A 14,688-nucleotide genomic window follows, 5' to 3' on the forward strand; every position below is an offset into this window, starting at 1 on the left:
TAGGCAGTCATGGAATCCATGATTATATTGGCGCAGATGACATGAGTGGCGGCCAAAGCAATGGCTAGCTCCTCCGCCGTTTCTGTATTGTCCTTGCATACTGTGAGGGCACCAACTAGTTGTCGTTGGTGGACCACAACCGCCATCATATGCCCGGCCTCTGATTTTGCTGAGTCTATGCAGTAGACCCCAGGGTCCTGCCCATATTTGGCCCGTTTCTTACGGCGGCCTTAGTGGAACAGAAGATGAATATTAAGGGCATCGGATTGGCTATGACCGAGCCTGAAAAACCAGGCGTTGTAGCTTGATTTTCGATGCGGGCTAGGTAGGTTAAAGGTCCACTAGAACCGTATGGCTCGTGCGGCTATAGCTGCCAGTCGATTGATTTGGGTTGCGCACTGGACGGCAAGTTCTTCGGCTGTATTAAGCACTCTCAATTGCAAAATGCGCTCTGTGTACTGTATACGTGCTGTATACATGAGGTTGAACCAGGGCCTTTTTGACTGAGTTTGGGAACATGGTGCCTATTTTGTGTCATCTCCAGTGTGCAGGTGCAAATACGAGATGAAGTACATAATTTTGTTTAAAATTAGTACTTGGACCGGGCGCACAGTGTCTTGTCCGAGGTAGTGAACCTGGCTATCATGCACGCAACCGGAAGGCTGGTGTTTCAGAACCGAGTGAGGGCGTACCCATTTTTAACTGTCGTTGATGTGAAGCCCTAGGAGCCGCCAACGAGGCGGAGCCAGTGGCTTCTAGTCACTTGCTGCTTCGTCAGCGTCCAGAATCGACAATTTCGTCCGTCCTGTGGATGGGCCCTCCCGGCGCCGCCGAGAGCTTAGCAAGACCAGTGCGTCACATACTTTCCAGCAGCCTATACGTCACGGCTATGGGATGGGCGAGGATATACCATGGCTCCACCTCTTGGCAGCACTCGCGTGATGCAGTGAGTGAGTGGGATAACGCGCGTTGAACTGCTGCTGCGTAAATGTGGACACGCGCCCAATCCACCCCTTTAGTGGACTCTATAAGAAGTCACGGGAGGTTTCGCTATGCAGACAAGACCTGGAAAAGCAAAAGACCATCATCAAACAAGCCTTAGAAGCCGATGGTTCCCAAGGGATCTCGGCCGCCTGACAGACTTTCCTTGGCAGTTAAGTTGTGTGTTTCGTTTATTTATTTAGTTATTTATTTATTTTTTTGTTTGTTTATTTATTTATTTGTTCATCCATCCACTTATTTATTTGTTATACACTTCGGTCTGGGCCTGTTTAACCTTATTGAGGTACTAAGACAACTCATTCGGCAAGGAAACACTTCATCGAGCTGTCGAAGCATAGCCCGGCCAGTTTTAAATATATATCCCAACGACGACGAGCACTGACCAGCATTTTTGTTGCTGTTATGGAGAGAACTGAAGTTTCCACACAACTAATCAGAGGTTAGGAGCCATTGAATCTTGGTAATAAGATTGCTCTGCGAGAGAAACAGGGCTGTTGGGTGCCTGACAGATGCGGAGAGCCGGCAGCGGTGCCGTTCGAATGCGCCCTTGAACGTAGCAGAGTAGGCAAGTTGGACAGTGGAGGCGACGCGGAGAAATATTTAAATGAAAATGTGCAGAGGTATGTTCGACGATACGAATTCGCGCGCACTGCACTGCGCTCATTGCCACCCGGGCTTCTGGGAGATGCTTTTATTTTTCTCCGCGCAGAGCTAGTAGTTTTGCTGATCATTGCCTCCGCAGATCATGACTTGTAATGTTCTTGCTCATGTTTATTTCCTTTGTAGGTCATTTGAAATTACTACTACAGTAATGCCAAAGCTATCTGTGACGACTCATCGTGCATACCGCTGCGCGTGGCAACAGAACCTTTTAGCTCGTTTGACTGAAATTTCCAGTCAATGCCTTCGCTAAGCAATTTGGGACCTGCCGGCTTCCGGACGAACCTTCCTTACTATGGGAAGGTACTGTTCTGTAAAGTAGCCAGCATATTTCCGATCCTGCCAGAAACCAGTTTTCGTTAGCTTCACAAGCGCTAAGCGTAAGAATGTAAACGCACGCACCGGTTTTTAAGCCTCTATCTCACCACACTTCCTAGCGCCAACTCCACGGAATAAACCTTGCTCGCTGAAATGTTTGCTGCACTCATGAGAATGACCATTCACTTCTGTGTGCATTCGCAGTTCGATTAACCATGTTTCTCTCAGCTTATTTTTCAGGTAGAAATAGGTGCTTACGCCGGGTTCTTCTCGCGTATACGCCCGGCATTGAGGTACAAAGCAGTAACGGGGCATAGATGTTGGTGAATCGGTGGTTTATATTGATACAGATAGTAGTCGACGACGAATGATCGGCGTAGACGACGAAGCTAGTTGCCTGCGTCTGACTTTCGACCGTTCTCAGACTGCGGCAGTCTTCCAATCCCAGAGCTCCGGTGTAATGTGCAACGCCGAAATACACGTTACAGTCTGGTGGAGGTGCTAGGTACCTTTTCCACCTGTACACGATTCACGACGGATCTAACTCCGCTCCACCAGCGACCTGCTGTCGCCGCCTCAGTGCACAGTCGCCTGAATTTGGACCCTTTTCGGATAACGCGCAGCCGATCGACCCTCGAGTCAGCTCGACACGGCCACTAATCCCAGACAGGGCACCGATCCTCTGCCAGCCACCGTGAACACTTCATCTTTTCACGGCTGCGTCTTCGAAGGCGCTGAAGAGTGCTCGTACGTGGTTCGAAAACCACGAGGATGCCCTTACCAATTGGCAGGCATTTTGCCGTGACCTTTTGGCCACCTCCCTAAACAACTGCCGCCGCGAGAAAGCTGAAGCTGCGCTGCAGTCCAGAAACAAGCAGCCAAATGAAAGTGTGCGCATGTACTGCGAAGACATGACCCGTCTTTTCCAGCGCGCAAGCCCCAATATGGCGGAGGAGAAGAATCCTCGCCACCTCATGCGTGGAGCCAAGCAGCAGCTGTTCGCGGGTCTCGTTCGTTGTCCACCACGCACCGTTGCTAAATTCCTCTCGGAGGTGTCACGATTCTGGTCCGTGTATTTAGGCTCCAGGTCGACGCAGTGAGGTATTAAATGTGAATTTGGTTTGGTTTGGTTTGTGGAGTTTAACGTCCCAAAGCAACTCAGGCTATGAGAGACGCCGTAGTGGAGGACTCCGGAAAGAATTTAAACAATATTTACGGTCATGGTACAGGGCACAATACCGGCACCAGGGCCGAACGTTACTGGCTTCACGAGACTGTGGCAGTGTCTTCGTACAGCGACGGCCAGAACCACCTTTTTTATGAGGGCCAGAAATCTGTTGGTCTTCAAACTGTCCAATCTGGACGCTGTAGTTGGCCGCGGGCCAAGAAGCCCAATAACGAGCGCACTGGGTCCCCGCTGCGCTGCAAGGAGGCGAGAGAGGAGGGCGCGCCTCCGTGGCGTCGACGGTCGTCGAGGTATGGTGGCTAGTCGAGGCGCCTGAATGTCTGGCATCTGCTCGGACAAGCCCAGACATGCCAGACGCCGAGACTTCCCCTTAGTGCGCCGGTGTCATGCGGAGCAGCACCTGACTTGTAAGGGCGTCAGGCGCTCACCAGCACCCGCTCGACTGCAGGTACCGCTCGCTGCAGTGGACGCGGGAGCCGCGACTAGAAGCCTGATCATAACAGGCAACAACCATGGAAACGACGCTCCAACAACGGGCTCGGTAATACAATCGAGATATCAGCAGCCTGGCACCAGATGCTTTTTCGTCGTACCATGGAGGCAGTGCGGACACTACGTGACCTGATTCATTGCGTTGTTTGGGAGGAACTCCAACGATTTCGCCTACATCAGTCCGCGCCTGTCACGTCATCACGTCACTGATCGAAGTCGTCAAAGACGAGGTGTGCCAAGGTGCGCGCGAATTACCGCTCGCTGATGTGCCGCAGCAGTTTAGTTAGATGCCGAAGTACACATCTGTTGCATGTCAAACACTACCTATATGATCCTGTTGCTGTCTCGCCGCAGCTGGTCGACGAGAGACGAACGTAGGCGTCCGTTGCCTGCCAAGCAGCTGCCTATGACCCCTGGACACCTGCGGTTAGCCATGTCAGTCCATATATAACCCATCAGCTTGGGTTGTGGCTCCTGTGCAACGCCCTCGGAAGCCGTACGTGGTACGTGTGGCGTACACCGGACCACAGGCCAATCTGCTACCGTTGCGGGGAAGCCGGTCACTTCGTGCATGCCCGTATCGCCAAGTGCTCTTCGCGGCTTCGGACCCGATTCGCCCTGTCCTCGGAACGGCGAACGGCCACGAGGTATTGAACAGGATATTTGGATGCACCGGAACCTTGTCGACTCCCGTTCTACTGAAGTTCCGTTCACCTTCGCTGCGGAGCGGTAGTTTTGCTGGCCGCCGGTCGCCGAGCCCTGGCCGGGAAAACTGACACGAGCGATCTCGAGGCAAGGCCGCTGACTTCGGGACGTTCCGAGATCCTCCCTCGCGAAACCTTCGAGCCGACGATATTCAGGCGGGCTCCAATTTGCGTGTAACAGTGACGGCGTGGAGGTGAATTCGTGTGAGAACTTAAAAAGATTCTGGCACCACGGACATGGGAGTCACAGTCGCAATGCGAGGGAAGGAGGGGGGGGGGGGGGAGGGGGCATTTGATTTTCCCTGTGGGTATGTGCACAGCGAGTCAGAATCCGCGGTTTCATCCACGCCGGCGAATTCATCATCCTGACCGAGTGTTCCAGGGATGTAATACCCTAGGAACTTACTTTCTACGCGCTAATGGCTCCATTAATAATTTCCAAGACGCACGGATCACGTTCTCGACTAAACGGGCCGTGGCACGCTTCGATACCCGAGATCTCTGTAGCCATGTGCACGCTCTACACACCGTGGACGATTACGTCACGATTTCACCATGGTACAATTTCCTGGTGCACGTGCAGAACGACCTATTTCACGACCTTTAGGGTATGGTGGACGGCTGAATCAGTGTTGCCCCAGGTATCATGCACCAACGTGATGGCTGCGCTACGTTCTTCTCACCTACTTTGCAAACGAATTCCAGCACTTCGTCAAAGGTATGGCGATCTCCTTTCTCCGAGACTTCGCACAGTACCAATATTTGTGCGCCGTGGAAGGAACCCTTCAAGGCGACCGAGTCTCATTCTCCCACCTGTCACAAAAACACCGCGGGTTATTATAGGCTCAGAAGGATCTAATTTCAGGTGTCTTCGCCGATTTTACAGACTGCTTCGCCACGTCCTCCAATGTCGGCCGAACTCAATTCACCAAGCACTGCATAATCACAGACGAGACCACGCGCCCCGTCTGTCAAAGCCCATAACCTCGTTTCCCCGACGGAACGAGCAGCAATTCAGAGACAGGCCACCGAAATGCTTGCTGACGATGTAATTCAGCCGTCTACAAGCCCGTAGGCCTCGCAGTCGGTGCTCGTCAAAAAGAAGGGCAATACCCCGCGTTTCTATGTCAGTTATAGAAAACTTAATCTCGTCACCAAAAAGAACGCTTATCCGCTCCCCCTGATCGATGATGCACTCGATCGACTAGTATACGTCCGGTAGCTCTTGTCCGTACCATATGCCAATTAACCCCCGGACGAGCCCCCAGCGACTGCGAAGCAACGAGCCACGGCGGCGTTCGCCGGTCAGCCCTGTGACGCAGCAGAGGGAGCTAAGAATCTCTGGGCTTGGACAGGCCGCCGTTGGAACTGAACCTGGCCATATTTAACGTTACCTATAGTGAGGCTAGTCTAGCAGTGGTTGTTCGAGGAACTAGAGGACATCAAATGGACTTTCGTCGGCTCATAGTACATCTAGGGAAGAAAAACGCAGCCCACAGCCAGAGGTGGGCATTTGACCTCAAAAACCTCGACCTCACCTCAAACTCAAAAAATATTTGGCGACCTCACTCAACCTCAACCTCATCAATTGAGGTTGAGGTTCCCCAGGCGACCTCACCTCACTTTTCAGGTGGCCATTGGCGACCTCACTCAACCTCACCTCAAATTCAAAATGTGAGGTTGACGTCGGGCGCTCGACCTCAAAAATAAAAAAGAATCATTAAATTCAACCGTAACTTAAAGCAATTATACATTTCTCGGTAATCCTGGGGTATATAGGCTAGTCAGAATTTTGTCGTATGAAGGCTGTACTTTGCTCCTAATTTTATACAACAATTAATATCCCGGATAAAAGCAGAAAAACTCCGGACACTACATGTCCAACTCTGCACTAAAGTGGCAATCCTCTCCCCCTCCTCGCCTACCCTTTTGTGATCGGTTTCAATCTAAGGCCTACATGGGTACCACGTTACTACGCCTAGGCCCATAATGCAATACAGAGTCTATCCCATCTGACCCACGTGAATAAGATTCGCATTAGAAATAAAACAAGCCAGTTCTTACTATTAGGAGAGTTTCAAATTGGGCTAGTTGGTGGTTGTTATTCCTGTGCATTGTTGCGCTTACGTAGGAACTGGGACACAATCGGAGACGACACAGAACAGATGTGCGCAATCTGTTCTGCGCACATCTGTTCTGTGTCGTCTCCGATTGTGTCCCAGTTCCTACGTAAGCGCAACAATGCACAGGAATAACAGTTCTTACTATAAACTGAAAAGACAAATGTTGTTGACCCTAGTGACGACGACAACAATGACGATATGCTATTTTTCTTTTCTTGCCACATAGCGCTAAACAGACAGGGACACAGTGAGACACACGGGACGGGCGCTTTTTTTTATCGCCCGTCCCGTATGTCTGGCTGTGTCCCTGTCTGTTTAGCGCTATGAGGCAAGAAAACCGGCATCAACTCGCCCAAGCTTCCATCCTTGCTCTTTATCTTAATTCGAAAAAAACAAACAAAAAAACATTGATGATTGCCGAGCTTTTTTTTTAATACACTGTACATTGTTTTGCGACAGAATACATTAAATTAGGAAAAAATAGGAATACAGTCGTGCCTCGTTAGTATGGACGCTTTGGTTTCCGACCAAAACTGTCCATAAAGCGAGTCATCCATAATAACGAGTCATGAATAAAAACGAAAAGTATATAATTGAGAAAACATTTATAATTAATGGCTTCTGTTTTATCAATTTGGGTGTATAAACACAGCCGAGATGTCGATGCTACTCTCTTCTCCATAAATCCGTCGACCCGAAACGTCACGTCTGTTCTTAAACCTTGTCAGCCATCCTCTTGAGTGGCTGAAGTCAGTAATGCCTAGACAGAGCGTAGAATAATATTTCTCAGTAAACATCCCCCTGTTTTACTGAACAAAAATTCCGTAAGTCATCGCAGGTAAAACCTATCAAGACGGAGGAGACGAAGCACCCATAATGTTGCCGAGGCAGCGAGCCTTCTCTTCAAGCATTTCGTCACTCACGACAGCACCATTCGCGTACACATTCCCGAACCACATTAACAAGGCTGACTCCATTTCTTCGAACTGTGCTTGGCGCTGTCGGACTGTGGCTTTCGCTGCGATGCCGACGTTGAGCCATTTATCGGAGTCCTGTAGAATATATAGATGGTATACCGTCGACCTGGCGAGGCTGAGGCCTAGTTGAACTTGGGTCCAGTCTTTCACGGCTTGGATTGACTGAGATGGCTTTTGCCGCTTGTATTCACAGATTTCCCGCTTCGCGCCTAAGTTCAGCTCCATTCTTTTGCGTTTAACTCCCGCCATGCCAAAAGTCAGACTAAAGTTAAGGGTTACAGGTTCCTGATTCTTTGCACTCTTTTTGCCTAGTTAACCTCCCTGACTTTTCGTTCTTCTGATTCTCTCTTTTTTGCCTTGTACTATTTCTGTAAGGAAGCGAGGGAGTCAAGTTGGCAGGCTACTATACAAAGGGCTATCGAACAGCCCTTTCCTGTGCCGTTTGTATGTGTTCCTATAAAAGAAACACTGATAGCCGACTACGAAGAGCTCAGACCTTGTCAAGGCCGCATCGTTGGCTCAGGGCGAAGCCGACATGCGGACCGGACCACCTGGGGTGCAAGATGTGGCAGTTCGGCAGCACAAAAGTGACGAAAACCAGGAGCATGAGAAGGAAGGGCGTCCAGGACGGGACGCCCGGTCCTGGTTGCGTGGTCGTCGCCTTTCTTTTGTCGCTCTACTTCGTGAGTGTGTCTTAATCGTGACCGAAAAGCGTTAACGGCCTTATGAAACACACTGTGTTCTGGGATAGAAAAACTTCTGTTCCCACCCCCAATTTTGGCGATTGTCTTTCTTCTTATTATTTCTTTCTTACGCTTTTACCGGCCTCTCTTCTGTTCACGTTCAGCAGAATTTATTGCGACCACATGTTGCTATTTTCCCGACTGCGGCCTCTAGTTGCGACGCTGCCGCTGCACCCAGAAATCTCCCGGTTCCCTCCTTTTGGGGTCTTTCTTAGTTAGCTGACACTCGGTTTGCTGTGTACGACCCCTGCCATCCACCCGCCTTTTCTCCTCCTCCTCCCTTCCTTTCCGCTCTTGCGCCCCCCCCCCCCCCCCTCCCTCCCCTCCTAAAACGACGATACGCCCGCTTTGGTTCTTTCCAACTCCACAGGACTCGTTCAGGCATCTGACCGTATCGGCTGTCGCATGTTCTCGGCCTGCGCATCCTTCTTTAACTTGCGTTCGGACTCCCCTGCTTTTTTCAAACGATGTTCATATTAACGAGGCAAAAATACATGGGCCGAATAGGCTGTGTGCATTCATTCCCTGTCCATTGTTCAGAGAGCGAGTTTCTATATTAATGAGTCATAAATACATTGAAAAATCTTCGCCCCCAGAAAACTGTCTATAATTCGGGTCCTCCATATTAACGGATGTCATATTAACGGGGCACAAATTTTCCATAATAGCCACTCATGAAACGACTTGTGAAGACTAAATCCCCAACAAAACAAACAAAAGAGGAAAAGACAGCAAAACACCAATTAATCATAAAACTCGGCCAACGCCGAATAAACCTTCAGAAAATTTCAAAGAGGAATGCTGTTTATCTTATGAGGTCCCAACCGGTCACTGCTGGGCGTTTGTTTGTAATTCTGTGATCCCGTGGCGTATTGCAAGAATTGGCGAAATTGCTTCTTCGAACACCACGCTTACATTAAAAAATTACAAGCGTCGTAACTGCTAGGAAAGAGGGTTAAACGTGAACCACTTTGCTGTAGCGAACATCGGCTCGCCCGTCAAACTTCGCCGGAGCAAAATGTCCAACTCCCACCCACCTAAAAAAAAACAAAAAACAAAGACACACGATATAAATACTTGTACGTCCGAACTGAATACTGGATGCCATTTCGCCATCAATTCTTAGACGAGCTTCTTTGTGGTATTCACTTGTTTTCCTTTGAAGACTGAACTAATAAATTGCACGGTGGTGTCTCCGAAGCTGCTTCGCCACATGCACCGCACGTGAATCTAGAGAAACTGTTTCCCCGTTAGTGTCGTATAGTTACAGCACATAAACGTAAAATAAAGACAAGAACAACAGAAAGGAGGCGAGCAAGCAGCCCGGAGGGACCGCGCCCCCCGCTGTGCACGCGCTCCTCCCTTCGCTGTCCGTCTCCATGGCATCTGGTTTTGCTCATGCAGTGAATGCCGTTAACTGTCACCAATACACACCAAAAGGCAGTGGCGCATGTGTGCCAGCTCCGCTTTCAGAGACTAGATCGCGCTTTCCAATACTTGCAAAAGAAGAAGAAAAAACTAAATGACCGCGCGGGTAAGTGGAAAGGAGGGTTGCGCTATGGGCCTCTGAAAAGATGCCAAAGAAAGAGCCTAATGTGAGGGAAGAAGCCTGTTCTCTTTTCGGCAGTGTACGAACTTCATTGACTTACAAGAAAATATATATAAATAAATACCATGTTGACGAAAGTAATAACAAATGTCGCACACTAAAAACAGAAGACAACTGCGCTTCTCAGAGCGTATAGAAGGTTTGAGACATCGACTTAGTACTGCATTCCTCAGTGCTAGCGTGTAATTGGCCTCATTCACGTATATCTAAATTGATTTTTAAAGAAAAAAAAAAAACAAATGTCTGAAAAAATTATTCCGACAACTGGCCACAAAAATTTTCATCCGATTGATTTGTCCGTCTGGAGCAGACGGGAGCACAAAAGACACGCTCAGTTTGCCACACCAATTCGTCCGTCCAGACACCAAAATGTCGAGCCGGAAACCATCTCAATACTTTCTAGCTCATAAAAACATGTAGGAGGACGCTTTTCTCTTTTTTTTGTCTGCGCCTGAATAAGAGATTTCAAGAGAAACCTGATATTATGAAGTTAAGGGTCCCTTACTCTTCTGCTTCCTCCTGCATTGCTTGATTTCACTAGAATTTGAGAGAGAAACAAAGGGCCTTAGCGGAGCGAAATCATTTTTTTTTTTTCATTGGGCTTTACTGTATGCAAGCCCCATATATTCTTTTGTCTCTTCTATCTCGGCAAATAGTTAACATGCGCAGGCTTCTTTCCTGTATACCAGCTGCGTCTTATAAGCTGTGCCGTCCATTTCATCCTGTTGCATGTTTTACCGCTACACTAGCACCTTCATCCCATTGCAGTTGTTCGGGGCCACCTATGAATCTGTTAGAAGAAACAAGCAGCACAAGACCAAAGAGAAGTTGTTCTGGAGAATACAAGAATATAAATTCACAGGACCGGAATATAGAACGATGACGTACAATTCGAAAGGGAAGACTTCGATAAAATGCTCAGATGGTATTGTGCCGGTTTTCCTGGTTCGTTCATGTTTTCCTTTTTTTTATCTGTCAGTATCACGTCCTCTAACAATTTCGCTGCACCATTTTTTGTTAAGTTTCCGTGTAATGTACAGCGGTGGTCCTTTATCGAATGTAAGACAGCAGCCGCGACGTTAGCGCCTGGAAACGGGCATGCACACGACAAACAGTTCTGCTCCGCACCGTCTGCGCAAAGACAATTTGCTTCGCCTTTTAATTTGCTTGTTTCTTTGCGGCATCTGACAAAAGCACCGCGGGTCAACGTGAGTTATGTGCTTTGCGCGTTCCTGGGTGTTTGAGCCTGCGGCAAGCATCGGCACAAACAAGTCAGAGGAAACGGGGGTGGCGGGCGGGGGGCATGAGGAGTTCGTCCAGTAAAAAAAAATATCTCCTTCCAAGAAGACCAGAGGGAAGCGTCCTCGGGCTGCGGACAATACGGTGGAATGCCGAAAGCTGGGCAGGGGCTGCAGCATCCGGTCGTCCGAACGGGGGGTAACCAAACACCGAGAGTCTGCGGGCACACCGCGGCAGTACGCTCGAGCTCCGCGTCAAAAGGGGTGCTCTTCGAAAAAAGCCGCGGCAACAGCAAAAAGCCTGGACCTCACAATTTCGACCTCACACAATGACGACCTCACTCAACCTAAAACTCACGCGTGAGGTTGAGGTCCAATTTCGTGACCTCACTCAAAAAATTTCGAGCTGTCACCGACCTCACCTCAACCTCACCTCACTCCGTGAGGTTGAGGTCATTTTGAGGTTGAGGTCGACCTCATGAGGTTGCCCACCTCTGTCCACAGCACATCACGCTTGCCACAAATTCTGCCCACGAAGCGATACTGTGGCGCTGAGCAAGCTGTCTGTACCCGACCTTCAGCACTAACGCGGGATAATTGTTACTCCCACCGTTTACCCAGGCGTTGGTGTCAACTTGGCTTCTCCTAATTTAGAACACTGTACACGACTATAGTCAGGCTTGTGCAGCCCCCTGTACTTGTGTTCCGACGAAGAAGATGAGGAAAATATTTAAATCACTAAGGCCCAGTGAAAAGGAGTGCCTGCTCTGCAAAGGCTTGTGTCGTATTCTGGCGGCGCATACTTTTTTCTACAGCGAAAGACTTTCTATATTCATGGGCTGCGGAAATATCCGCAGGAAACCGATCGTAATTCTTTTGTCTAGCGGAGGGATAATCGTGATGACAACGACAATGGTAGCAGCGATGACAATGACGATGCGTTTGGTTAATAATGATGATAGCGATCATGACGATTATGATGATAATAGGGGTGACAGTGACGATGCAGTTAGTGAAAACAGTGAAAATAGTCCCGTAAAGTGGCTTCCGTCATTTCCGCTGTTAAGCAGGCTTAAGCGCAGTCCTGTATTTTTTTCTTCCTGAATATATTGTCAGGCAGCGCCGAGGAAGAAGGAAGTGTGAGGAAGAAGCTCGCCATCTTTCTGTGAATGCACCAGGCTAAGGTGAAGTCATCCCTGTAAATATACCTAACAGTGTGGTGAAGTGCGGGGTACCGCTTTTTGAAAAAGTTCGTGATCCGGCATCTGAAAACCTTTTCTGCATTCGCGATGGTTTGCTATATCGGAAAAATTCCTCGTCTAGCGGTGCGCGCTTTCTGCTCGTCGTTCCGGATAGCCCCTATATACTCCTACGTTCTACACGCAATGCACGATGACGTTACAGCTGGGCACTTGGGGTTTGCCAGGACCCTTACCAGAATTAAGGAACGTTTCTATTGGCCAAATATGCTTCGAACGACTTAGCGTTACGTGACCTCCTGTGTGCAGTGCCAGAGGTTCAAGCTTCCCACGACTTCTCCCACCGGGCCGCTTACATCCGGTGACACCACCGACCACACCATATGAGCAAGTGGATGTTTGCCTGATAGGTCCATTTCCCCGCTCGTCCAAAGGCAATTGCTGGGTCATATAGTACGCGTTAATCATCTCACGCGTAACTGTGATACAGCCGTCATCCCTTCCGCCACTGACGTCTCTTTCTTTCTGCTTCACGCTGCTGTCCTCCGTGATGGGCCTTCTCGTGTCATTATTAGTGACTGTGGCCGCCAGTTTACAGTAGATGTTGTAGAACAGCTTCTACGCTTTTGTACTTGCCAATTGCGTCACTCTACATCACACCACCCTCAGACAAATGGTCTCGTTGAACGTACAAACCGGACACTGACGAACATGCTTGCGATGTATGTCGACTCACACCAAAAGAACTGGGATGACGCGCTTCCCTTCATTATATATGCCTATAACACCTCGAAGCATGAAAAACCTTATAGTCCATTTTTTCTTCTCTATGTCCGTCCGTCTCCGATTACTCTCGACACCGAGCTTTCTGTTTCCAGTACCCTCTGCCGCACTGAAGAGGCTCGTCGACTCGCCCGGTTACGCAATCTGGCCTCGCAGGACCGCTCTAAGCAGCGCTACGATCGTCGGCACCAGTATGTCTGCTACCTCCCCGGAGACTTATATGGCTCTGGACGCCTGTTCGCAAGCCTGGTTTGTGCCAGGAGCTGTTGTCGCACTACACAGGTCCATTTATTGTGTTCACTCGGATCAATGATTTGAATTACGTGGTGTCTCGCCAACCTTTCGAAAGCCGCCCTTCTTGGAAAACACAAGTTGTACATGTCGCAAGAATGAAGCGCTGCCACTCTCGGGACTCTGACTGGCAGCCCAGGGGGCTTCGTCTGCGAAGGGGGAAATGCCAGGCAGTGCTAAAGAGAGGAAAAAGGAAGTCTGAGAAAGAAGAAGCTCGCCATCTTTCAGTGAATGCACTAGGCTAAGATGGAGTCATCTCTGTAAATAAACCTAACAATATGTTCAACAGCCCGGCTTTGTGGTTTGCACAGCTACTCATTAGCAGAGTAAACTTGTTCAATTCTGCAGCTAGTTCACTTCTGTAGCGAAAGCTACACTACGCCACCTTTCGCGGTATACCTTGCGTAACGCTCACTACAGAGGAGGAGGAGGCTAGCGGCATCCCAGCAGATGGGCGCGCCGTCGCGGAGAGGAGAAGGGTAGGTTCCGCACCGCGCATGCGCGCGCCGCCGCACAGTGCTGACCGAGTGGAGCAGGAAAGCATCTGCCAGCACCGCATGCTCAGGGCATGAAAGTGGATTCTGCCTAGAAAGCCGGTGAATTTTCATTGGTCCCGCCGCGCCAGTACAGTGGTAAGACGCCCGACTACTGTGCCGGAGTTCCCGGGTTCGATCCCGACCGCCGGCGGCATGCGTTACGATGCGGGCGCAGCCATCCACTATGGCTCCTCTTCCTCTCGTTCTACTTTCACTCTCATCTTCCTCACTCCCTCTACGGCGCGGTTCAGGTGTCCGCAGAACAAGTGTGACAGATACGGCGCCCTTCTTTTTCTGTGAACCAATTATTATTATTATTATTATTATTATTATTATTATTATTATTATTATTATTATTATTATTATTATTATTATTATTATAGAACGCCAGTGGAACTTTGATGCATTCAACGCTGGTTGCGTTCGATACAACGCTCGGTCGCCCGCAGCCAAAGCTTTCGCTCCACGTTCGCTTCAGTAGCGTTGAACCCTTTTATTCTTTTCGTGAGGTAATATTGCTCAGCGTTGTGCTTTGTGATGTGACCATCAATAGTGATTGCAGAGTCACCGAGCGTCGGGCGAAATACGTGTTACCGCCGGCCTGCGAACCGTGTGTCGTCGTGGTCGCATCGTTCGGGGTTGGCGCCGAGGAGCCGGGCATATTTACGACAAGAGAAATACATCGCAATGGAAGCGTAACTCGAAAGAGTGCGTGCTCTTACGTTAAACAGAGATTTTGCGAGAACGGTCTCGTACCTGTGCCTCCCCCCCCCCCCCTCTCTCTCTCTCTTTCCCCGTTCGCCGGAAACGTACGTTACTGACCGGTC

The sequence above is a fragment of the Amblyomma maculatum genome, chromosome 1, assembly GCF_055883805.1.
Source record: "Amblyomma maculatum isolate TAMU_Amacu chromosome 1, ASM5588380v1, whole genome shotgun sequence".
Lineage (NCBI taxonomy): Eukaryota > Metazoa > Arthropoda > Arachnida > Ixodida > Ixodidae > Amblyomma > Amblyomma maculatum.